We start from the raw sequence: 27965 nt of genomic DNA, 5'->3' as shown, positions 1-27965 counted from the left end.
ATGGCTGCTTCGGCTTCTTCTCTTGTGTCTGGCTTTGCTACAGTCGCTTTTTCTTCTATTGATCGAGCAAGGGTTGCACCTAGAGTTGTGGGTGGTTCAGCCATTTCCTATGCTGATGTGGTTGCATGTGAGGCTGGTATTGGTGGTCAAACGGTGTAGCTTGGGTTTTGTGATACCATGCTTTCGAGGTTCTGTGCTGTTATGCTAGTTGTGGTATGTAACCCAAAAAGGCTTCATCTAAATTCTTCTATAGTTGATAAGATTTTTATTAATTTGAAGGATTTCATGGCTTCTGTTGCTATCTTTCACTTTAAGGGTTTTTGGCCCTATCTTTCAAATTTGCATGCATGGATATCCCGTGTTTGGGAACCATTCATTTTGAAGAGTGCCCAGATTTACCCTGTGGCAAGGGGTTTTTTTGTTGTGAAATTTGATTCTGTAGATGATAGAAATGCCATCCTCAGCAATAATTTCTCTTGGGATGGGAAGTTTCCCTTGATGGAAAAAAATTGGCACAAGGATTTCAACCCTTCGATTGAAACTTTTAATAAGATCCCTATGTGGGTAAGGCTGCTGAACCTTCCCTTTCCTCTTTGGTTGGATCCTTTTTGGGAGGAGGTGGGGAATGTGCTTGGAGACTTCATGAAATTTGATTCAGATTCTGTCGGCTTGTATCGATCAACTTTTGCTTGCATTCTTGTTGAGATCGACATTTCTAAGGGACTTCCAGATATGATTTCAATGGATTCTCCTCTTGGTTCTTGGAATATTCTTCTAGACTAGTCACTTGGCTAACAGGTGCTCTTCAGGTAAATCTAGACAAAAATTATCCCCTTCTTGGTGGAATGGGGTCTCAGATGCCCACTACACATATGAGAAGGCTACTGAGAACTCTTCTCAGATTCCTTCTTCTCCTGGCATCTTGAAGAAGGTTCCTCCTTCTACCCCTTTCATGGTGACTACTAGCTAGTCTTTGGTTTATGTTCCTACTCCTAGTTTTCCTGCTATTGTCCCTATCTCTGGGGTGGATTATGCTTATGTTTCTTTTCTATCCCCTCCTCTGGTTCCTTCAGTGGTGACAACAGGTCCGTCTCTAGACCCAGTTTCTAGATTGCACTCTGCTCTTGTCTCTATTGATCTGCCCTCTCATGAATTCTTGTCATTGGATCCACCTTTGGTTCCCTTAGGCATGGTAGCTGGTCTTTCTTCTAGTGTTTCCAAGGCAGTTCCTCTTGTGATACCTTTGCTAGGTGCCACTATTTTGTCTCAGGTTTCTGCTGTCACTTCCTCTTCTTCATCCTTTTCCTTGGCATCTGGGGTTTTGGGTTCTGGCTGTGATGGTGCTGATTTTTGGTGGCAGAAGGCTACTAGTTTGGTGGAGGAAGGATGAACTACAGTAAAGGCAAAAAAGGAAAAGCTACCCACTCCCTCTTTTGACATGGCACTGAGGTCCACCAAGAAAGGCTCAAAAGGGAAAGTCTGACTCACCTGGCTTTTGGCCAGTTGTTCCCTGGCTCTTGTGGCCTTTTGCTCTTGGAAGTGTGTTTCATTTTGGGGTTTTAGGAGCTCAATAAAAACCTATTTTTGTGGCTATTATTGTCTTGTTTTATGTTTTGCCACTTTGGTCACCTTTTGTTTGGTGAATTTTTTCTCCTTTGTTGCTTCATATAAGGTTTCAGGCACCCTTCAAAACCTAGTTGTGTGGCTAAGGTGTACTATTTTATTTGTGATGCCACTCTAGTCACTTTTGTTTTGTGACCCGTTATTCCTTAGGACTGTAGTTTGTTTGGTTTGGGCTTCATTGAAAAATCTTGATTTGTAAAGGGTTTTAGGGTCCCTTCAAAGCCTGTTTATCTTATCAAAAACATTGATAAATTATTTTAAAATGACAAATAAATCCATAGACAACACTTAATTAGGAAGAAACAAGTGAAGTTGTCATATTTGAAACAAGGTACATAGGCAGTAAAATATTTCTAATAAAATCAAATGTCATGATAATTCATAAGCTACTTGGATCAAATTTGTTGTAAAAAAATTAACTGTAATTTAAATGTTAAAATGTTATCATTACCATGACATTTATGTCACTCTAATTTTAATACAGCCATTGCATACTTTTTACATTGATATTCACAAGTAATCTTTTAGCATCTCAACATCATTTCATATTCTTTTCAATTTTGTTTTTTATCTAGTTTTTTAAATCGTGGAAGAAAATCTATATTGACAATTAATGGTATACAAAGTGTCTTTGTCTTTCTTTAAAAGGAATAAAACTTCTTTCAAGAACTGAATGACTATTAGAAATATGCAAATGTGCTAAAGACACTTTTTGGATTGTTCAAGTGTTAGCTATCCTGATTGGTAATTTTTTTTTCAAATACATATGATAATATTATTATTGAGGCAACATGGTCTTCTTGTGAAACTTACTCTTTAGTCACCAAGTTTAGAAGGACAAAAAAAATCAAAATGATTATGGTGAAATATTTGATGAAATGGGAAAGCTAGTATGATATGGGGAAGAGAAAAAAATATACATAGTACTTGGAAGGGGACATGTAGTTGTGATGGACAAGGTAGTTTAATATTTATAAAAATTATGGAAAAAATGGAATATGCATTATCATTAAGTTTTCAACTGATGTACATGTAAATTAGTTTAATTTATTGCTTTGTATAGAGACAAACATATAGTTAACATATTGCACCATGATATTAAAAAATTCTAATATAGATGTACAATAGGAATTTTGTGAAAGAAAATAACACTTAAAAAATAGAAAGTCTTATAAAGCCACAAATTTTGAAATTTGCAGACTTTCTGTTCAAACTAACCACATTGTATCTTTTGAAAAAATGAAATCACTTAATGAGAAATTATAAGCTAACTAAAGAGTATTTTTAAATTTAAAAAGTGAACCACAACATATAGTCAGTAGAAATGGATGGTAAAATCCAGATTAACAAGTAATGCTACACACACACACACACACACACACACACACACACACACACACATGTTTCTATAATTAACACATTGATGTCTCTATTTGGAAAGTTACTAATATTGTTTAAAGCATTAGTGGCTAGGTCTAAAGCATAAGTGCCATAGTAATTCCATGAGATGAGATGCTCAGTGTAGTGTTGTGCAGCTCTATTGCTATATATCCTACTGCAAAAAATTGAAAAGGACAAATTCTGTAAGTTTGACCATTTCTGAAAAGAAAACCTTAGAAATTGATTTATACATGCTTAAAAAAAGGCCTAATAGTAAACACATTTTAACTCCATTTTTTCAAGTAATATTGAATTACCCAAAGCATTTCATTCACATTTGAGATGTAGTAGTAGAGAAACATCTATCAAGACCAAAGAAGGACACAAAATTTTGATCAAAATAAAACATTCAAGTGTAAATTTTGGAAGTAAGGGATCGAAACAACCCCAAACATCAAGCAAGATATTATGTTTATCTCACACTAACTAGTAACACTTATTATTATTTTTTAATAAATCCAAGCATGTTTACCAACACATTCTATAAATACACCTAACATAGATCTGCTTTGGTTTTTTCAAATTTTACAATATATGGGTAATTTAAAAATGATAAAAAATAGTTAAGGTTTAATTGTTTTGGGGATATAATAATGTGTTTGCGAAAATAAAATAGGAGCGATATGTAAATATACTTATCCTTCTCTTGTGCATAATGCGCAAAACCTCTAGAACTAGAAAAAATAGACCTGATACCAGCCAACCAATGCTTATTATTGGTTGAAAAATTAGATCTGACGCTTGCCAACCAACACTTATTACTGGTTGATTTAGAGGAAAAAAAAACTTGCTTTCATACACAATCAAATTTAATAACCCACAAAAGTAGTAGCATACACCATTTACACAATAAATTTTTTTATTTTAAAAAGAATTTGACTTTCAAAAAATCTATAAATATAATTGATGTAGGAGCATCTTGGGGTCATAACTTTTGACTTGGATGTGGGTTTTGACTGAAATTTTAGAGGCAACTACATGAGGAGGAGTTATTTGGATTGTCTAGCAAGCTCAGCTCTATAGGTGGCAATTTCGACATTTTTTCAGGAGCTTGAGATTTCATCTTGACCTCCAAATTTGGATTTTTGTGTTTTTTTCCAATTTTTTAGAGTTATTTTTAAAATAAATCTAAAATCAAATTCTTGATTTTGTAGATTATTTGGCAATTCATCTTGCCTTAGTTGGGAGCTTTTCTTGGAAAAATCAGGATTCGTAATATGGGTTTTGAAAATGACCAAAAATGGAAAAATCCATTTTTCCAAAAAATTTGCCAAATATGGTAGTTTTAGAAATTGTAATAAGTAGGTGGTTTCTTTCATTGTAGAGGCATAGTAGAGTAGGGAAAAATTAATGAACCATTTGGCATTCTGTAATTTCCATGTTGTGTGATTTTTCTCTAAGTTATTGTTGGGCTACATCATTTGGTATCAGAGTGGGAAGATGGCTAGGAGAGGAAGAGGAAGAGGAAGGAGAGGTGTCATGCCGATGCAAAGATTAGTGTTGGATATGTAGAGTGAGATTGAACAACTCAATGAGTCACTAGATAATCAAGGAATACCAAGAGGGAATGAATATGATGAAGATGAAAACTGAAGAGATGTTGATAAAAATGAAGGAAATATAGGTGAAAGGTTGTAAGAAATGAGCTATGAAGATAGTGTTCTTAGGGCTTTAGAAGGAAGAAGTGAAGCAATAAAGATTGATATTTTAGACTATGCTAGTAGTCTTAAGCTATAAGAACTATTAGACTGGCTAAATGAGATGGTGAATTTTTTTGAATGGAAGCCTATAAAAGAAGAAAAGAAGATGAAGTTTGCATGCACAAAATCAAAAGGGCATGCAATGATATGGTGGGATCATCTCCAAAAGGAACAAACTTGAAAGGAAAAGGAAAAGATTAAGACATGGAGCAAGATGGAGAAAAAGCTAAAAGAAAAATTCTTACCCATGGATTATTCACAGACCCTCTTTCATAGATTCCAAAATTTGAAGCAAAACTTGTCTTTAGTGCAAGACAATACAAATGAATTCTACAAGCTATCCATGCACATAGAGCATCAAGAAAATAATGAGCAGATGGCTACTAGATATATGAATGGCTAAAATTCTCTATCCAAGATGAACTGAGCATGCATCATGTTGATAGTATGTAGGAAGCCTACCAATTAGCTCTAAAGGCTGAAGACAAGTAGATTAGGAAATATATCCAGAGGAATATAGGTGGTTGAAGGGGTACCTCAACTCCATTAAGGGGAGGTTCTAATAATGGTCAGGGATAGTCTTTTCAAGGATCTAAAAAAATATATAGACACTAGGTAAGATCCTCCAAATCAAGAAAGAGGAAGGGGATTTCAGAGAGGTTGAGGCTATGGAAGCGAAAGAGGCTAGGAAAACTAGAGAAGGCCTCTCACTTGTTTTAGGTGTGGAGAAAAAGGACACAAGGCCTTCAAGTGTTCCAAAATTAACATGCAAGATAGAAATCAAGGAGGGCCATCGAGAGTGAACCTATCCCAAGCTGGCAATGGAGGATCCGAAAAAGAAGTGTCTCCTAATATCAGAGAAAGTCTCATGATGAAAATGAAAATGATTATTTCAGCCAAGGAGGATGTAGAGGAGAAGGGCATTGATAATTCATGGCTCAAAACCAATGTATTTTGGACAAGGTGTACCTTAGGAGGAAGGGATGTCAAGTAATTATTGATGGAGATAGTTATGAGAATATGGTTTCTAAAAAAATGGTGGAGAAACTAAATCTCCAATGAGAAAAGCACCCTCATCCTTATTAGATTGCATGCTTTAAAAAGGGAAGTGAAGTCACAGTAGATAAGAGGTGCCTTGTTAAATTTTCCATAGGAAAGGTCTACAAGGATGAGCTGTGGTGTGATGTGATTCTAATCGGTGCATGCCATGTCCTCTTGGGTCACCCCTGGTAGTATGAAAAAAAGGTTATTCATAATGGGGAAAATAATACTTAAACCTTCTGGAAGGATGGATCTAAGGTAATCTTATTACCTCTCAGGGGTGATGGAAAAATTGAAAGTATGCTATCTGAAAAAGAACTTGTCAAGGAGATGAAAGTAATAGGGTGTTGTTATGCATTGGTAGTACAAAAGGGGAAAGAGGAAGACTTGACTATACCACTAGAAGCAGCTATGGTGTTGGAAGAATATTCAAATGTTATTCTAGAGAAGCTACCTGATGGACTTCCCCCAAAATGAGATATCTAACATCATATTGATCTTATTCCAAGAGCAAGTCTTCCCAATCAAGGGACATAAAATAAGTCTAACACAACATGTAGAATTAGACAAATAGGTGACCAATCTCATACAAAAGGGTTTAGTACAAGAAAGCATGAGCCCATGTGTCGCCCCAGCATTGTTAACCCCAAAGAAATATGGAATGTGGAGGATGTGCATAGATAGTCAAGCCATCAATAGGATAACCATCAGGTATCATTTTCCTATCCCACATTTTGATGACATGATGGATGTTCTTGCTAGAGCAACACATTTCTCTAGGATTGATCTACGAAGTGGGTATCACTAGATTCCCATCCAAAAGGTGGATGAGTGGAAAATTTCTTCCAAAACTAGGGATGGTTTGTATGAATGGAAGGTTATGCCTCTTGGTTTATCCAATGCACCTAGTAATTTTACGAGACTCATGAACATTATGTTGTGTTCCTACATTGGTAAGTTTGTAGTAGTCTATTTTGATGATATATTAATTTTTAGTAAGGGAAGGGAAGAACATCTACAACACCTAAGGATCATATTGGGGGTATTGAGAAGAGAGAAACTCTATGCTAATTTGAATAAGTGTAGGTTCATTCAAGCAAGCTTAGTTTTTTTGGGGTTTATCATTTTTGCATATGGTGTCAAGATGGATCTAGAGAATGTTCGAGCCATTCTTGAATGGCATAGTCCACATAGTATCACCTAGGTGATAAATTTTCATTGCTTGGCTACATTCTATAGAAAGTTCATTCATAATTTTAGCAGCATTGTAGCACCTATGACATACTATGCTAAGGGTTAGGAGTTTTCATGGACCAAATAGGCCGAAGAGAATTTCCAATACCTAAAGAAGAAGGTCACTAAAGCTCCAATACTAGCCCTACTAGATTTTGATAAAGTGTTTGAAGTGGACTGTGATACCTCAAATGTGGGAATTGGTGCTATACTCAGTCAAGAAGGTAGGCCCATTGCATTTTTTAGTGAAAAATTGAATAACGCGCGAAAGAAATATTCTACGCATCATATAGAATTTTGTGCAATTGTGCAAGCTTTGAGACACTGAAAGAATTATCCAGTACCCAAAGAATTTGTGTTGTTTATAGACCATATTACTCTAAAATAATTGAACACACAAAAGAAATTGAACACTACACATGTAAAATGGGTCTCTTTCCTACAGGGGTTTACTTTTGTTTTAAAGCATAAATTAGGGAACCAAAATCAAGTTGCAGATGCTTTGAGTAGGCGAGTTATTCTTTTGACCATCATGGAAACACAAGTTGTTGAATTTGATGTAATAAAAAATTTGTATGAATCTAATAGTGACTTCTGGGAAATTGTTGATCACTTGAAGAATCCAATACTTAGGCACATGAACACTATTCAAGGTATCTTATGCAAGATGCTTATTTATTCAAGGGGAAGTAGTTGTGTGTTCCTATAGGCTCAATGCTAGAAAATATTATTAGAGAATTTTATAGTAGTGGTATGGTTGGGCATTTTGGGAAGGATAAAATAATAGCGTTGGTAGCAGATAAGTACTACTAGCCAAAGATGAAGCGAGATATCACCAAGTTTGTGGAAAGGTGTCAAATTTATCAAGTAGCCAAAGGGGACTCCCAAAACACTAGATTGTACATGCCATTACCAATACCAGTTAGACCATGGAAAAACTTTAGTATGGACTTTGTATTGGGACTACCACATACACAATGAGGTAATGACTCTATCTTTGTAGTTGTGCACAAATTCTCAAAAATGGCTCATTTCATTGCTTGTAAGAAAACTAGTGATGCCACTAGGGTGGTTGAGTTTTTTTTTTTTGAAATATTCAGATTGCACGGGGTTCCAAAAATGATCACCTCCAATCAAATTACTAAGTTCTTAAGTCATTTCTAGAGGACCTTATGGAAGAAGATGGTGAAAAAGTTATAGTTCAATAGTGTTTATCATCCACAAACTAATGGAAAAATAAAAGTTTTCCATAGCAGTTTGGGTAATTTGTTGTGATGTATTGTTGGAGAGAATCCCAAACAATGGGATTTGGCATTGCCCCAAGAAGAATTTGTGTATAACAACTCAGTGAATAGGTCAGCAGGTAAGTCACCATTTCAAGTTATTTATGGTCATAATCCTCAAGGTGTTCTCAATTTGGTGCAACTTCCCTTGGGTGACAGAGTCAGTGATGATGGAGAAGACTTTGCAGAGTAGCTCTACTAGTTGTAGGAAGATGTGAGACAAAAGGCAAGACATTAATGATTAGTACAAAGCTTCCACAAATGCTACTTGAAGGTATCAGGTTTTTACTGTACGTGATCTAGTGATGGTTTATCTCAGAAAGGAAAAGTTTCCTACCAGGACCTATATCATAAATTAAAATATAAGAAAATTGGTCCCTGCAAGATTCTGAAGAAGATAAATGATAATGCTTATGAGGTAGAGCTCCCAATGGTCTTGACATATCCCCTGTGTTTAATATTTTTGGTTTATATACTTTCCATGGTGATGATGTCCCTACTGAAAAGGAGGATTTGGTCGAATAGGCACAGACCATCCCCATCAAGAAAAGGGAAAAGGTTGCACAGATTCTCAATATGAAGACTATTCAAACTCACCAAGGTAAGTACAAAAGATTTCTTGTGCAATGGAAAGGGTTGGTATTGATAGATAGTGCTTGGATTATAGAATAGGATTTGCAAAAGCTGGATGAGCCTAAATGGAGGTAACCAAAACTTGCAAGAGCTATGTTCTTTTCAAGCAGGGGAGAATGATGCAAGAGCATCCAGGGGTCATAAATTTTGACTCGAATGTGGGATTTGGCTGAAATTTTATAGGCAGTTGCATGAGGAGGAGTTATTTGGATTGTTGATGAGCTTAGCTCGATAGGTGGGCATCACAACATTTTTCTGGGAGCCTAAAATTTCATCTTGACATTTGAATTTGGATTTTTTTGTGTTTTTTTCCAATTTTTTAGAAAGTTGTTTTTTTAATAAATCTAAAATCATATTCTTGATTTCATAGATTAGTTGGAAATTCATCTTGCCTTAGTTGGGGGCTTTTCTTGGGAAAAATTAGAATTTGTAGGATGGGTTTTGAAAATTACCAAAAATGGAAAAATCTTATTTTCCCAAAAAAATTCCAAATATGGTAATTTTCAAAATTGTAATAAGTAGGCATTTTCATTCATTATAGAGGCAAAGTAGAGTTGGGAAAAATTAATGAACAATCTGGCATTCTGTAATTTCTGTGTTGTGTGATTTTTTTCTAAGTTATTATTGGGCTACATCAATAATGCATTACTGTCCATGAAGTTGAAAGAAAAAGATCCAAATGTGTGGTGTAAAGCCCAAGAACATCATTGAATGGATGAGAGATGCACAAAGATATATATTTAAAAATATCAAATTCTTGTTCAACATGATTTTAGAAAAGAAAACTTAGTGATAGAAAGATAGGTAAACCCTAGAGAAATGATAAGAAAGAACCTTTAAAAGATGTGAACATTTAAAGAAAATGCCTAGAGATCCATTAAAGGACACAGAAAAGAACATTTACCTTATCACAAGATAAAATTAGTTAAAGACCAAAACCCTCAAGGAATGCAAAATATGAATATGATAATAGGAAACCTAATTTCCCTAAAAAAATCCAAACTATGAAAAAATGTTTGTCAACAACACAAAATAATCTTAGAGTTCATCAATTCTTAAATGAAAACAACATTTCTTTAAAAAAATCACAAAAATAATAATAAAAAGGTCCTCATTGAGTAGGAATTCTTTACTAAGATTCAATTTCAAATATCAATATGAAATGAAGGAATACATTATTCATATAAGAAAATAAACAAAATACAACATAGAAAAATTCTTCCCAAAAAACTTTGCTTAACTAAGTAAAAGAGAGTTGCCTAGATATCAACAATAAACATTGCAAAAATGTAAAAATGGAATAGCACCGAGGAACTAAAATCCATAAAGTTGAATAAGCAAATGGTGTAGGGTTTTTTTATGAATTTCAAACTCCTCTCAAAACTGGCATTCAAAGGGAAAAGATGGTTCTAGATGCTTGTAGTGCTAATTTCTGGATTTTTTAGTGTAATAAGATAACATTATTAATTTTTTTATCTATTCTTAGTTAACCATGAAATGAATGTTTGACATATACAACATGTAACTACTGCAAATTTCTCTCTAAACATTAAATTCAGACAAAAATGTCATCTTCTGACATTATTGTCTAACTCATCAGTAAGTTAAACAAAAGGTGGAGTGTCTTGTATGCAATAAAAGGGATTATAAACTCTGCACAACTTTGATAAGATGGGATGATAGTGTTTATTGCATAAGTATTTCAAGAAATCACCTTTAACCTTACACAATTTCATAACACTATATAAAAGAATTTCAATTTGTATGAAATGATGCCTGTTCATTGTACACACAAATGAAAAATTTGGAAATTATAAATGTCTTAAAGTGTAAAATTATTTTTCAACATGAAAACAATAAAAGTCTATAGCTCTCAAAATAAATTCTTTGCTCTAATAGGTGCTTCTACAAAAACAAATGGGCATCTCCTGGATGCTATAGTTTCCTGCTAGTGGCAGGAACTAATAAAATTTTCTAACAATATTATAGAACAAGAGTGTGATACAACACTAAAATATTTTAGAATTTAATTATTGGACATACAATAAGACACAAACTATATTTAAAGAATAAAGATTTAATGAATCTTATATTTAGAACATAGAAAACCAACAAAAATTTGAATGACAAGTTTTCCCTATTGTATGAATATGGGTGTGTTTGTGTGCATGTGTGCATGCACACATGCATGTGCATAAATGGAATGCGCATGTTCATAAATGGAATGCATTTTATCTAAAGGTGAAATAAATCCATTGATATACACTTACACATTAATCATATGAATACATGAAGTGTGTGTGTGTGTGTGGAATGAATTTTATGTAAAGGTGAAAGATGAAATAAATCCATTGATATACACCTACACATTAATCAAATGAACACATGAAGTTCTAAATTACAATTAGAAAAATAAAATGTTATAGTACAATATCAACCACTTAAGACTTATAGTTTAAATTTTCCATTTTTTTAAATTTTTAGTGTTTGCAGTATCAATACTATCAAAACTACCATTTTTTATTTTTAATCATAATCTTCTTCTAGGATTAAATTGACATTATAATAATTTTATTATGAAATGATATTCTAGATACTAAGATCTACTATAAGACTATATTTTGAATTATTTTAAAATGGCCACTTTAATAACTGATAGTGTTCATTTTATATAAAAATAATAAATTTTAAGCTAATTACCAATATATAATATATTAATTTATTCACTTCTACAATATATAAATTTCTTAATAAATTTCAAAGTATAAAGTTATATGATAGTGTAAAGAATTTGGTTGTATTAATAGTTTTTTTGGCATATGACAATTATCACTATCAATACTACAAATATAAAATTTTGTCAGTATTTAGTTAAATAGAAAATTTATCACAATAAATTTATATGGTTTAATCTTAGTTGAAGATTGGCTAAAAACATCCAAGTTTAAAATATTTTCATTGTCACACAATAAACTTTTAAATTTCTTTAATAGAAAATGAAAAAATCACTTAAAAAATATATAAAGAACTAATTAGAAAAATAAATAGTGTAGAAATAAGAATAAAAGAAAAAAGAGGTGAAAATAGAACTGAGGAAGGCAAGAGCCTACAACACAATGGTAACTTGTGAGCCTCTCATGTGGGAGGTCTAGGGTTCGAATTCATTTAACATATAAAAATAATTAATTACAATAAATAAGAATAATTAATCTAGGCTTTAGTCATTTATCAACTTGCCGTAATAGATTTTATAATAATTTTTGTGAGTGGAATACATAAATAAAACAACACATTTAACAATCATTTTTCATCTCAATTTTTGATCTTATGTGAAAAAATATATACATTAATACTCATTTTGATAATCCTGTGCAATATTAGAAGATTAGCAAAACTATTGTGCATCATAATCATGAACACTAACTATTATTGAGAAATGATTTTTTGTTTTTAACTAAAACTAAAAGAAATCCATCATAGAGTTTCAATAGGCCATGAAAATGACGGACAATAAATTTCTCACATATAACTTGTAGTGAAAGTATGTAGGTGTGTGGGAGGGAGTAGCCAATGTTGCGTATATATAGGGTTCATTTTTTTACTTGCCATGAGATATTATTGTAAGTTTAATCAAGATAAAAACACACAAGTTGAATTTACAAATTAAGTTTTCTTAATTTGGGGTGTGCGTATTTGAGAAAAAATGTATCGAGTATTTTGTTAAAAATCCCTTTCAATAGAGATGATTGTTGCAAAAACCAGTTTGATACATAGTCTAGGATACATTTTATTTTGAAAAATATTTTAGAAATTGAACATGATATCAAATATGTTACATCAACTTGACTGATTATATTAAATTTTTGTATAGATAGTTCACAATTTCTTTTATTCATAGCATACATAATAATAGTTTGTATAAATAAGCATTGAATTAAAAGTAAGTAAAACATTCCCACCCTAAAATAGAATAAACGAGTCTTTATACATACAATGCATTTAACTTTGTTTAACCAGCACTTCAATGGAGTTTTCTTCTGAGTATTTCAATATGTGAATAACATCTCTGAAAAATAAAGCATTTGATCAATTGACATCATTCCAATATCTCTTTTTAGGATTTTTTATTTAATATTTTTTAACCTCCTCAACCTTCATCTTGGTTGTGATTTTGATATTAAGTTTTGGAAAAGTTCAAAAGAATTATTTTGCATCAACTTTTATGATATGATTCAGAAACTTAGTAAAAAACAAATAATATAGTCCCTCCAATTACAATCATGTTAGGTAATTTAATATATTAAGCTAATTAGTCATATAAAGTATTTGAATAGTTAAAAAACTTCAAATCCATAACATACTTAACTTTTGATGCAGGAGCATCTTGCATTGGAAAATTATTGAAAAAAAAAAAAAAATAGAAAAAGGAAAAAAAAAAAAAATTGTGGAGGAGAGAGAAAAGTGACGAAAATTAGAGGAGGAATAATAAAAAATAAAAAAGTGAAAAGAAAGGAAAAGAGTATTTCTATTTTCGAGGTGCATAGGTGGCATAAAATAGAAAAATAAGAAAAATAGTTGTCATTCCATTAATCGAGGTGTAGGTGGAAATTCTAGAAGGTTTTGGATAAATCATGTATTTAATAATTGTTGGGTGCTTAGTTGTATTTGGGTGAGAATTTAATATTTATTTAAAGGTAGTTGTATTTACCTTTTATCCCACATTGGTTGTGTTTGTAATGTCTTGGGTTAGAAGTGCCTATTTAAGCAAGGCTTATTATCATTTGTAATCAAGCTCAAGGGGGAAGCTTGAGGAGAAGAAGCTCAAGGAGAAGCTCGAGGAGTGGAAGCTCAAGGAGAAACTTGATATCATCTTGTGGGTATTGTAAGGATCTTCAAGTATAATAAAATTTCTTATGAAGCATTTTTTTTAATTGGTCTCCATATTGTTGCTTTCTTGATTGTGAGTGAGTAAGGGTGGTGTGGCCCTTTATCAACTTTGGAAGTGAAAATTGTTTAGCAAACAAGGTTGATGAGGTTTTGCATTTGAGTTTTGTTTGAAATATGATATAGCATTTAGAATTTAGTATTTGGTAAAGGCTAAATGTGGTGTAAAACTAATAGTCATATTAATTCAATATCCTAATTGATTTTGTTCAAAATAACTTCACAATTTGTATTAATCATATTTTATGTCATAAATTTTAGTTGAAAATATTGCAATATGAGATAGGGCTCCTATAATGCAAAACCAAATCAACCAATCATATAATTTTATAAAATATAAAACTTATAAATCAATAAAAAAACTTTATAAATATTTTAATAATTCAAATATCATTATTTGTGATTGGTAGGTTGATGTTAACCTAATTGAGTAAACATGCAAGATGAATGCAATAGTACTAGCCTGTGGCAAGTACAATAACATGAAATAGGATTTGGTATTTTTGCAAAGAAAGTCATCCTTTAAAAAAAAAAAAAAGATTCACAACATAATCAAAAGCTTAAAAAACATGTGAAGAAAAAATATGTAAAACTAGGAGTTCAATGTTGACAAGTTTAAAAAAAAAAATTAATAAGTTGATTGATGGGGTATATCTATTTTTTCCTTCTCATCCATTGTTGCTCCTCCTTCTCAATTGCATCTTTCTTGGATTTCTTCTCCCTCCATCCATATTGAAAACTATTTTATAGAAAGTTATAATTATATATATATATATATATATATATATATATATATATATATATACACATACATACATATTATAATTCATAATATGGTCTTTTGAAAATTGATTGTTATCATAAATGAAATGTATATGATTTAGTATTTGGTAAAGGCTAAATGTGGTGTAAAACTAATAGTCATATTAATTCAATATCCTAATTGATTTTGTTCAAAATAACTTCACAATTTGTATTAATCATATTCTATGCCATAAATTTTAGCTGAAAATATTGCAATATGAGAACCTTCGAAAAAAGGGCTCCTATAATGCAAAACCAAATCAACCAATCATATAATTTTATAAAATATAAAACTTATAAATCAATAACAAAACTTTATAAATATTTTAATAATTCAAAAATCATTATTTGTGATTGGTAGGTTGACGTTAACCTAATTGAGTAAACATGCAAGGTGAATGCAATAGTACTAGCCTATGGCAAGTACAAGAACATGAAATAGGATTTGGTATATTTGCAAACAAAGTCATCCTTAAAAAAAAGAAGAAGATTCACAACATAATCAAAAGCTTAAAAAACATGTGAAGCAAAAATATGTAAAACTAGGAGTTCAATGTTGACAAGTTTTAAAAAAATTATTAATAAGTTGATTGATGGGGTATATCTATTTTTTCCTTCTCATCCATTGTTGCTCCTCCTTCTCAATTGCATCTTTCTTGGATTTCTTCTCCCTCCATCCATATTGAAAACTATTTTACAAAAAGTTATAATTATATATATATATATATATATATATATATATATAAAATAATTCATAATATGGTCTTTTCAAAATTGATTGTTATCATAAATGAAATGTATATGGTTTAACAATTAGCTTGATCTGGCAAAGCAAAATAGGTTGTGTGTTTCTATATTGCGAGCAAGAGGAGCACTATATTTTTGTGGCAACCACAACTTGTTGTTAGATTTCAAAGAATGGCATTGTTTGAGCGAGAAAATATATTTTTGTTATCCAAGATATCCTTGTGACCCTCCTTTTGTTCTACGCATTAAATATGCATCTTCTTTCAATCCTTTGTTCTACATATGGCCTTGTAGGGCTCTTCTCCAATGTGGTCACCTGTGTGAAAGCACTTGTCATGATGGTAAGCATCCTCTCTATGTCAAACAAGTTCTTTTTCACTTCAAAGATTGTGGTCACGAAGCAACAAAGAATTGCTCACAAGATGAGGAAACAAAGCTCTGTTTGGAGGAAATAAGCTACGCATTTGATAAGTGTGGATCTTCATCAAATCTTTGGTTTCTCTGGCTGGTCGTTGGAAGCAGAATCCAGGTAAGTAGTTTGGATCTTCTTTTATTTTTAGGCCAAGACCAAAGATATATGGCAGGATGGAAGATAGTACCTAAATATCTAATGTCAAATGTCCCTTCAAATCAAACAACTCATAAAAATTATTGCATGCGCTTGAATTGCAATGAATCTTCTCTTAATGCATTAAGTGTAGTTGGTAAATACTTTTATCTACTATACTGTAGATTACTGCCTTATGTGTCAACAAATAGAATCAATACCATGAGGAAAAATACAAAACCTGCAGCAGACCCCTCAAAGCAAAGTACCCAAAGGAGATACCACTGAAAAGAATTTGAAAAATTCACGGTACTTTCCTATAAATTTTGCCCATCTTTTCTCATGTATATACATAGACATAGGAAAAGAATCATTCTCTATACAACAAGCTTTGATCTTTTGATCTGATATATTGACTTTAAGATTGGAACTCGTTATCTTCTTTTCCTATTATCTAAATTGAACTGTGTCTCCAACAAGCATCTAGAACTTTATCCCAAATTTTTAATCGTATTTGCTACAACCCATGTGAAAAAAATGAAATTGTAGATGGGCTACTCAAATCCAACACTCTGTGCAGCCATTTTAGAATAAGAAGCATTTTCATATCTGCATTCTATCTTGTGTTGTGCTACATTTAAGGAAGCCTTGCATATGATAAATTTTCTTGTGCGAAAGCTCCACAAATGGTTGTGTAGGTGTGTCTATGACATCAGAAACACAAAAGAAAACTCAAGGATAGCTCTTCAAAGAGCAAAGGTAGCTACTCACTATACAGAAGCATTTTCCAAATGTTTTTAAGTTTATCAGCATATCCCTGCATCCCCTCTATGTAACTACTACTATTGAAAATAGATAAGAAAGACTTAGAATCAATTGAAAAACAACACATGATAATCTGATCAACTACATAAGAACTTCATTCAAATCAAGTCAAGTGACTTACAAAAAGATTCTGCACAATTTTCTATTGTTGAGAATGTCGATGGGAAAAAATGATCATAGGTTGCTAGTTGAATATTATGACCCAACCAAAGAAGAACTATTTTTATAATGAAATGAACCAAGACTGCTTTCTTGCAACTGCCACTCCAATCCATAATTGCCTATGCATAAACAGGTAGCATTAATAAAATGTATAATATATGTTCAAAACAATGATTGATAAGATACAATCGATAAGTAGGAGGTATTTTTCCACAGCAAGTCAAATTGTGATATTGCTATCAAGGTTTAATTGTGTGATTTTTGAGTCAAACTCATTGACCCATATTTCATGACTAGTGGTTCACCAAAACCATCTCTCATGAGAATGAACAGAACACTTAGCACTCATTGGATCTAGGTGGTGCTCACAAAGGTGAAGCACCGGGACTTCTTGGGAGGTTACCCATCCCAGTACTACTCCAGCTTGAGTGCGCTTAACTATGGAGTTTCATCCATGGTTAAAACCACTCTAATTGCAACCCCATTTTCAAAACCTTCACCAAGTGTTATGCCTTATGAACCATTCGTTAGAAAGCCCCTTAAGCATATCAATTGATAAGTAAGAGTTATTTTTGCACAAGTCAAATTGTGATATTGCTATCAGGATTTAACTGTGTGATTTTTGAGTCAAACTCATTGACCCATATTTCATGAGTAGTGGTTCCCATCTCTCATGAGAATGAATGGAACACTTAACACTCATTGGATCTAGGTGATGCTCATAGAGGTGAAGCACTGGGACTTCCCCGAAAGTCACCCATCCCAGTACTACTCTAGCTTGAGCACCTTAACTACTGACTTTACTCTATGGTTAAACCCACTCTACTTGGAACCCTATTTGTAAAACCTTCATCAAGTGTCGTGACTTATGAACCATTCATTAGAAATCCCCTTAAGCTCATCAATTGATAAGTAGGAGATATTTTTCCACAAGTCAAATTGTGATATTGCTATCAGGATCTAACTGTGTCTTTGAGTCAAACTCATTGACCCATATTTCATGAGTAGTGGTTCACTGAACCCATATCTCATGAGAATGAATGGAACACTTAGCACTCAGTAGATCTAGGTGATGCTCACAGAGTTGAAGCACTAAGACTTCCTAGGAGGTCACCCATCCTAGTATTACTCCAGCTCTAGCGCACTTAGCTATGGAGTTTCCTCCATGGTTAGACCCACTCTGCTTGCGACCCCATTTGCAAAACCTTCACCAAGTGTTGCGCCTCATGAACTATTCATTAGAAAGCCCCTTAAGCTCATCAATTGATAAGTAGGAGATATTTTTCCACAAGAAGTCAAATTGTGATATCACTATCAGGATTTAACTGTGTGAGTTTTGAGTCAAACTCATTGACCCATATTTGATGAGTAGTGGTTCACCAAACCCATATCTCATGAGAATAAATGGAACACTTAGCACTCATTAAATCTAGGTGATGCTCATAGAGGTGAAGCACTAAGACTTCTCAGGAGGTCACCTATCCCACTACTACTGCAGCTCAAGCACGCTTAACTACGAAGTTTCCTCTAGTTAAACCCACTTTGCTTGCAACCCCATTTGCAAAATCTTCACAAAATATTGTACCTTATGAACCATTCATTAGAAAGTTTCTTAAGCTCATCAATTAATGAGTAGGAGATAATTTTCTATAACAAGTCAAACAAAGGCAAGATACTCCTACAATGTATGCATAAACCTACAAGAGAAAACAATGCTCAAGATGGGGCCATAACATAAAGAAATAATTTCTCAAAGATTGTTTACTTAAAATCTAAGTTACTGGCCTTCGTAGTGGTTTGGGTTCAGGTTCATAAGTCTAGTTTGAGGAGTTTATCAAAAAGAATCTAGTGTTGAGTTCGTCAATACAAAAACATTTAAAATATAAAATATGCATATTTGCAGCAGTATTTCAGTTCAAAATACTAATGATATATTAGTGAAACTCAAATGTTATAATATATATTAAAATTAAATAATAATAATGTCAATTGTCAATAGTGAGTCATCATTTAAAAAATAATAATATGGGACTTACAAAATATCATCACCATCTATATTAGATGATATAGGTAGTGGTAAATTAGAAGAACCACAAATAGGGCTCCACTAGCATTGGCATTGGCACTAGCACTCCAATGCCCAAAATTTTTCCCATAGTCATCATCAACATCAAGTGCAGCAAAGTGGGAAGTGGAAGATCCAAGTCAATATGTTATGGGCTTATTATCTCAGTCCCTTGTGTCCCCTCTTAGCCACTTTGTTTAAGGAGCAGTAGTTTTAGTCACTACTACATTTGACCTCATTTTTCGACCAACCATTTCGACCATCAATAAAAAAGGTTTAGATTGGTTAGATTGTAAAGGAAAATTTTCATTTTTAAAAAATCTAAACCCGTGTTGGTCAAAATTTTGACCAACACAGGATTAACTTTGAAATGAAAAATCATTTTCAATTTGATTGTTTCACAGAGCGTGCACGAAGGAGGTGGAGCTGAAGCATGAGGATGGTGTGAGAGCTTTCTTAATTTGGCATTTGATTCACATTGTTTTCTTCTGCATTTGTCACTTGTGCTCCCCAACTTCTCCCTTTTTCTTGCTTTTGATGCAGTGGTGTGCGTATCACTAGAAACATTCCTTCATCTTTTAAATCAGGCAAAAATGAAAAGTCACAAATAAGAGTTTCAGGAGTTTTAGTAGATATCTTCCATTTCCAGACGATAAGATGAGAGATCTAATTGAACACTTTTCTGAATTGAATTTGAGTTGGGTGTATTATGGCTCAAGAAAGGCAGTTTTCATTTTGAAGGTTGACCTGCAGGTGGTCTATGCCCAACCCCCATGAAATAGATGACAGGAGTTGGACTCCTCTTCATATTGGAGCACGTAAAGGCGATCTAAAATCAGTGAGTTTCTATTCTTTTATAGATATCTTTGTTTCACTCTAAAAGGGCTGATTTTGTTTATGTTAGATAATGGATTGTTCATTGTATTTGATTTTCCATTATTTATATATTACTCGAATCTTGAAGACAAATATATATGCGTAAACAAGTATGCATGATTTTGTTTCTTGGATTAATAAACATAAAAGCATCCTTTCAGATTTAAAAAATGTTATAACTACACATTATTTTTTCTTAAGAAGATATAGATGTAATACAGGGAGGATCACTTAGTACCAAAGAAAATCACACAGTCAAAATTTTATTCTATGTTGTTGCAAGAGTTTGGAGAGTAGTTCAAACCTTGATAAGAAGTCAAAAAACCGATTATAGTTTGCAAATTAATAGTTAACCATATTAATTCCATTGAAAACAATTGCCAGTGTGTGAGTATGTGTGATTTCATATTCTTGATGATCATGGATTTTCTGTAGGATTTACTTCCCTTTCCCTAGAGATACTCTCTCTCTCTCTCTCTCTCTCTCTCTCTCTCTCTCTCTCTCTCTCTCTCTCTCTCTCTCTCTCTCTCTCTCTCTCTCTCTCTCTCTCTCTCTCTCTCTCTCTCTCACTCAGGGAAAGCACTTCTCCTACATCCACTGCATTAACCCGGTATATGGTAGTCGAATAACATAACGTGTATACATATATCAACACATTTTTTGTAAAATATAATGCTTGTTATTAACAAGATCATCAAAGGTATAATTTTATCATTTGACATAATTTATCCTCCTAATATAATGATTAACCAATGTCTTAATCATTCAACATTCATGTTCTTGAATCCCCAAAAAAGACCATAATGGAAAAATGGGATGTAATGCAATCTACTCAGGAAGGTTATCCATTCTACCATTGTGATGTGGGACACAAAATCAATAGAATCTCTTATTGAATCCATTCCACCATTGTGATGTGGAGCACAACTCAACTTCATCCCTTATTGTAGTTTAGAACTTCACACTTGGCAAGCATGGATCGTTGGAGGGATTTTGTGAGTGAAGGATAGGAGGGGTATCCATTCCACCATTGTGGTTTGGGAAACAAACTCAACTTCATCCTTTATTGCTAAGTTATTGATTCAGATGCGGATTCCAAAAGCAGGGATTTTTTTTTGGATGCGGATGCAGGAAGAAACATATATATAATTTGCACTAATTTTGTGTTCAAATAGTAAATGAAGAATAGGATCACAAGGCCAACTTTAGATGACCATTACTTCCTTTGTGCTGCTACAAATATTTACCATAACCATCTTTTAAGAAGCTTGTGAAATTATCTTCCAAATGAATCTAAGATCTCTTTGACTAAAGGCCTATCTGAGTGTGTAGCCTTCTTCAACAATATGAGCTGTTTGGGAAAAAATCAACAAAAAAAAATGTTCCAATTTTCTCAAATCAGAACTCTAAAATTAGATGTCATAGAACTAGCTAAGGATGATAGAAATACTCCAAATTGTAATGGAAATGTACTCATTAATAGGATAAGCCCTAGAGATAGGGAAATACCACATAATGCTCTCCTTATTGGAAGAGGGCATTCCACTTATATTTGCAACATGAGATCTCAAATGCATACAATCAGTTCCTATATCTTTTTCTTACCTGAGCTCCACAAGATGTAAACATCCAACTACTATGTGTGAGAAAAGTGCTTTTAATTTCAAACTATTAAAATTTCAAAGCTGGCATACACCCAAACAGTTAGGTACAAGTTCACACGTGACCAATAAAACTAACATAAGGGACATGTGCTACATGTTGGCATCTCCATAAACCAACTTGTATTTTAATATCATTATTCCCAGATACATCTCAATTTGCTTCTACAATAGCATAGTATATTGATGATGATGATAAAATGAGTTTAACTAGCAAATTCAAATGTAAACAGCAAAAACAAGTTTCAATGTTTATGGATTAGAAGTTGACCATATTTCAACATTTCAAGAGATAACCAAAACTTTAACCTAATGTATATGATTTCTCACTCACCTTACTTTCAGTTGGCCACCAGGATATCCATTTCTCATTTCAATTCCATATTTTTCCTGAGATGTTGGATATTTGGATTGTTGTTCATCAATGAAGTGGATCTTCATGAAATGGTTTTCCTTAGTTGCTTAATTGGCAAGGAGGCCATCAAAGCTTATATAGGCAACTGGATAGTTATTGCTTGCATTGAAGGTTAGATGCAACCTTTGTGCTTGTAGAAAACCCCCCTCCTAGCTAAGGTATTCCCTTCGCATACATAAGCTCTTTGTGTTAGGTAGGTTCAAGGGGTCATTTTGTCACATGCTTAGAGGATTCATCAGCTATAAGTTGCAAATTGTGACCATAAAACCAATGTAAATTGGTAGGCATATATATTTTTGGAGATTGGAACAGTCATGAAATTTGGTGTGCTCCATTTTGCTTGCTATTAATGGGCATGTTTCCTCTTGCAAGATATTATGAGCTAGGGTGGGAGACCTATGTGAATATCCATTTAATCTTTGTATTAATCTAGATTAGTGTAAAAGCCATATGGTTTCATTTGAGCTCTAAGATTCATGAACCCAAAATAAAAAGTTCTAGAATTCCTTTTTATCTCGAAATTTAATCTCCAATTTGATATATTTTACCTCAACAAAGTTTATCCTTTGAATTTTTTTAACATATCAAGTATTATATCCATGTGCATGTTACATGATGTAGCTCAAAATAAGGCTCTACTTTCAAGAGCCCAAATTAGATTTATCTAGTTCCAAGGGCATCTTGTGAAGAAATAGAGCAAGGCAAGGCTTCTCCTTTGTGTATGGTTTGATTGATCTTTTAGCAAATTTCTAGAACATTTTTCAATAGATACACATCAAACAAATTCAAGGCTTGTATCTATTGCCCTTCTATTCTACTTTCGATTAGAAATGGAGAAATAGAGCAAGGCAAGGATTTTTGTATCTATTGCTCTTCTTGTGAAGAAATGGAGCAAGGAAAGGCTTCTCCTTTGTGTATGGCTTGATCTATCTTTTAGCAAATTTCTAGAACATTTTTCAATAGATACACATCAAACAAATTCAAGGCTTGTATCTATTGCCCTTTTGTTCTGCTTTCAATTAGAATTTTCTATGTACCTTGTGTTAGCTCAGACAAACAATTTAGTTTGTGTGTTAATGATAAAGCTTTTGCATGATCTGTACAATTTGTTAGCACTATTACATAGGGTGAATGGTTTTTGATCATTGTTCAATTCTTTGTGCAAACCTCTGTCTATTGCACAAGCCTATGCACCATTCAAGTTTTTCTATAACATGTGCACAAAGTTCTCAGTGTCATTCAACAATTGAATTTGAATTCGTAAGGCAACAAATATTTCATTATGTTTGTGCACAATCTATTTTTTGTTGCATGCTACCTCTTTGTTATTTGGCACACTTCTGCTAAGTGTATAGGTCCATGGAAGCCTCATGAATGGGTTATTAAAATCATAGCTGTGAGCTTGTATATTTTAAAGTCTGTTGCTTTCTCATTGGATAGCCAAGAAGTGATTGGAAACTTGTTAACCACATACCTACTTCTTTTGATATTTAAATCATCCTATGAGGATAAACGATAACTATTTCCTTAAGTAGTAGTTACTAGATTTGCATAACTTGGCTTAGGTACTCACATGTTGTAGTAACGAGTTGAAGACATCATGTAGGTCTAAAGATAATGAAGATAAGTGGAGCTCTTATATATGAAATGGTAGGGGTAAACTACAATTGATGAGAGGAAGACATCATGTTGTATAGTGTTGCATTTAGATTCACAGTATGTTGTAGGTTCCAAAGCTACTGAAGTTATTTTTGACTCTGTATTGCTTTATTGCTTTTGCAGTACTATTTTGAGGGGAGATTTGATTTGGTAAAGTTTGTGAAGACAGTGCAACAAGAAGGATTATATGTCAGCCTTCAAATTGGTCCTTATGTCTGTGCCGAATGGAATTTTGGGTATAATTTTTTGTAACTGATCTATATTACATGTGAGGTTCTCTTCTTTCAAACACCCAACATGGTTTATTAAATGTGGATATTAATGCTATTGATCAATTTTTAGGGGCTTTCCAGTTTGGTTTATATCTCGCTTTAAGTTCCTTGCTACCTTAGGGTCAAATTAAATCAGTTGGATCTTTAGTATTTTTAAACATGTAAATTGTTTTGAGCTTGGTATTTTTATTGTATCTCAAAAATACTATAAAGTCTTCAGGAATTAGAACATGAACTATTTTTATTTTCCTTTCTTTGTAGGGCTTCTTAGGAAACCAAAGTGGGGACATCTTAAGGAATTACACAAGGCTATAAAGCTTTGTGAGGCTGCTTTAGTTAGTGGTGATCCTCAAGTTAACTCTCTTGGCACTTATTAGCAAGTAAGTTGAGCATGTTGATTGGTTTGCTACTTTATAGACTATTTTTAGATTAAACTTTAAAGTCTCATTCGAAAAAGGGGAAAAAAAATTAAGAAGTTGATAATGCTATTATAAACACAATGAGCTGACAACATTATCATTTCAGTCTTATGTGTATTCTACAGGGCGTGGAAGTTGTGTTGCTTTCCTTGCAAATTTTGATGCAAACTCTGATGCAATAGTCTTTTTTAACAATCGACACTATCACATCCCTGCTTGGTCTATTAGCATTCTCCCTAACTGCAGAAAATTAGTGTTCAATATTGCCAAGGTGATAGTTAATTTCTTTAAAATGCCAAAATGCTTACAAATTAAGACTATCTACGCCCTTCATTTTTGAACTGCGATCTACATGTTCTTATTTGATCAAGTCCTAACAAGATGAGGGTTTCATTGTTAAGTATGAATATTTTGCAATTATCCTTGCTACTCTTATTGCAATTATCCTTGCTAATCTTGATACTTATCTAAAAGGAGCAATGTGTAGGATTTCTCTGTACTTTTTTGTTTATTGATTCATGTCATGCTTCTTTGTTAAACTGGAACCTCTCTCAATAATATAATAAGTGTAGGGGTGCTAGTATCTTGTTTAAAAGAAATGTTCACACTTGCCTATGAAACTTTTGTTACTGTTTAATCTCAATGCTTATCTGAAAGGAGCAATGTGGAAGGATTTTCTGCATTTTTTCATCTTCACAGTGAAAATTTATTTATTAAAATATGCTCTCTTCTAGAGTGCATTATATTTCTTCTATACATGGATAGAATGTATTTGAATTACTTTAGTTGCACATGAGTTGCAGAATTTATGGCACTAATAAATTCACATGCTCTATGACAGGTTGTTGTCCAAACAACTCAAATGAAAATGACATTTGTTAAGGGATTTTCTTGGGAATCATTCTAGGAATATGTTACCTCCAATGCGGATAGCTCTCTCACTACAATAGGTTTGCTGGAGCAGATAAACACTACAAGAGATAATACCGACTACTTGTGGTACAGTACGAGGTGAGATATACCTTTTCCACATCTTTGTTTAATGTTATAGTTTTCTAAATGGTTATCGAGGTGAATATTTTATCAAACATTCTTACCAATTAGAATGATTGTTTTTTGTTGGTTCTGATTTTCACATTGTTGAGATTTGTAACTGTATCTTAGAAATGTTAGAAAATTAATTCCGTTCTAATCCATAGATCACAAGATAACTTTAGTTGATCTCTTGCATGCTTATGCTTTTTGTGAAATAACTTAATTCAGTTTCTTGCATTCATAACTTTTCCATTTTTGGAAATATTTTTCTTGTTGTTCCTTGCTTCTTATTTACGCTTCACATTTGACTTGTTTTATGGTATCCATATTGATTGTATCTAAGCTCTGAATGCTCTTCTATTTTAACAATTTAAGTTTTTGACTCCATTAAATATTAACATGTTACTTATGATAATAGAGGAATATTTAAGGAAATCATAAACAATTATTTTCCTTTTTCTTCCAAGTAGATCTATTATTTAATGCTTCCACTAGATTCTAAATGTTTAATGTTGAATTGTGGATAGGAAGACTACTTGATGAATAGTCATATGGTTAGTTTGTAACTTTGTTTGTTGAAAACGAATCTAGTTTGTTAAACAAGAATCTTGAATTAATTCAAACCTAAGAGTTTTCTTTTGTTGGGCACAAATTAGCAGTTTCACATATTAATATGTTTGTTGTATCATGTATGGTATAGTGTTGAAGTTGGTGAGGATGAGCCTTTTATAAAGAATGGTGGTCTTTTAGTTCTTTCTATAGATTCAGTATGTGATGCATTGCATGTTTTCATCAATGGAGAATTTGCAGGTATAAGATCATCCAACATCCCTGAATTCAGAGTGTGTTTTCTAATTTAGTGCTATTGAGTTAGACAATTAGAGTGGACTAATAATTGCTAGTTTGGTCTGTGTTTTTGTTTTTGGTTTTTGGATGTTGAGACATAGAAATTAAGAATTGGGAGGACTTTTCATGTTGGATTTATGCTTTTGACAGGCTCTCAATTTGGAAGCAAGGAAAACCCTAAAGTGAGATATCCATCCGGTGTGAAGCTTAGGGTTGGAACAAACATAATTGCACTCTTGAGTATGACAATTGGTTTACAGGTTTGCTTCAAACCACATATATGCAGTTGCTTCTATATTTTTGTCTTATTTGGCAGATGCAGAAGTTAAAATAGTAGGTGTAGCGATGCCAGTATCTTGTTTTATGTCTAATTTCATGTATAAGAATTTAGTCACTAGTTGTTTATGTGAAATGAAATCAGATATAATATTACTGGTTGTCACTATAATAGTATAATGCTTTTCCACATTAGATACTAATTCCTGATTTATCTGTTTATGTTACAGAATATTGGACCCCATTTTGAATCTTGGAATATAGGGATTCTTGGTCCACTTACCCTTAGTGGCTTTAAGGAGGGAACATGAGACTTGTTGATACAAAAGTGGTCTTACTAGGTATGAACCATGTTAATGCGAATTTGTTATTTTGTTTTCTTAAATAGTATACTATAATTTGGAGTAGAAAAGAATAGTTTATATACATTTAAATTTTTAATTATTGATTAAATTATTTAGATATGATACATGTTTTTGAGAGCACAAATGGATAAGTAGTAAACCATAGTTGAAGTCATCAATTTTGGATTAAATATGTCATTTTGTGTCTTCCTGCTAAGTTGATGATATTTGTACTTTGCTTAATATATCACAATTTGAACTAAAATTAATTATTTTTCTTTCCAAACATCCCGACAACACCATATTTTTTCTATATATGTCTTCGCAAATTATAATAACATGATGACTCTACACATTTTACCTATGACCAATGGACCTAGGTGTCTTTTAATTTTTTTCTCTTTAGATTCTAGAACAACTTAAGTTTCTTCCTTAATATTCAAGAATATGAGCATTAGTTTTTGACATAAAGGATGTTTCTTGGAGTTCAAATGTAAAAGGGTGAATGGTATTGAATGGATTACAAATGTGTGGTACAGATTTCTGGGAGAAATGCTTATTTGGAATCTTGTGATTTATTATAATTGATAATACAGCTCCAGCTCATTTTGTAATATTTTTCTATGTATATGCATATCTAATTTTTTGTGCATGCAGGTTGGTTTGAAAGGTGAATCAATGGATCTCCATACAATAGATGGGCATTCCTTTGTTGAATGGATGAAAGGAGTAGTTGTCCTTCAGAGACAGCCACTAACATGGTACAAGGTATGCTCCTGATGTTAAATGTTAAATCTACAATTGTGTCAACAACCACGAGAACCATGAAAAGGTTTGCACAGTTACAATTTGTGTACTTTGTTTAACATTTTTCATTAAAATTTAAATTATTACTGTATAGGCAACATTTGATGCACTAGCTAGTGAAGATCCAGTAGGATTAGATTTGAGCACAATGGGTAAAGGCCAAGCATGGGTAAATGGTCAGAATATTGGACGATACTGGCCTTCTTATCATGTCAATGGTGTCTTCTCAGATGGATACAACTATTAAGGAACTTTTCATCCAAAGAAATGTACTAAAAATTGTGGCCAGCTATCTCAACGCTGGTGAG

At 32.8% G+C, this 27965-nt stretch overlaps 1 pseudogene; it reads left to right on the top strand.

Annotated features, from left to right (window-relative positions):
* On the top strand, positions 1-27964 carry LOC149559589 (beta-galactosidase-like; annotated as a pseudogene).
* The last annotated feature ends 1 nt before the right edge of the window (position 27965 follows it).

Source organism: Cupressus sempervirens, chromosome 5, assembly GCF_028749045.1.
Source record: "Cupressus sempervirens isolate cs-2001-9-10 chromosome 5, ASM2874904v1, whole genome shotgun sequence".
NCBI lineage: Eukaryota > Viridiplantae > Streptophyta > Pinopsida > Cupressales > Cupressaceae > Cupressus > Cupressus sempervirens.
Note: the sequence above shows the minus strand (reverse complement) of the source record. Positions and strands in the feature narration are given on the sequence as shown.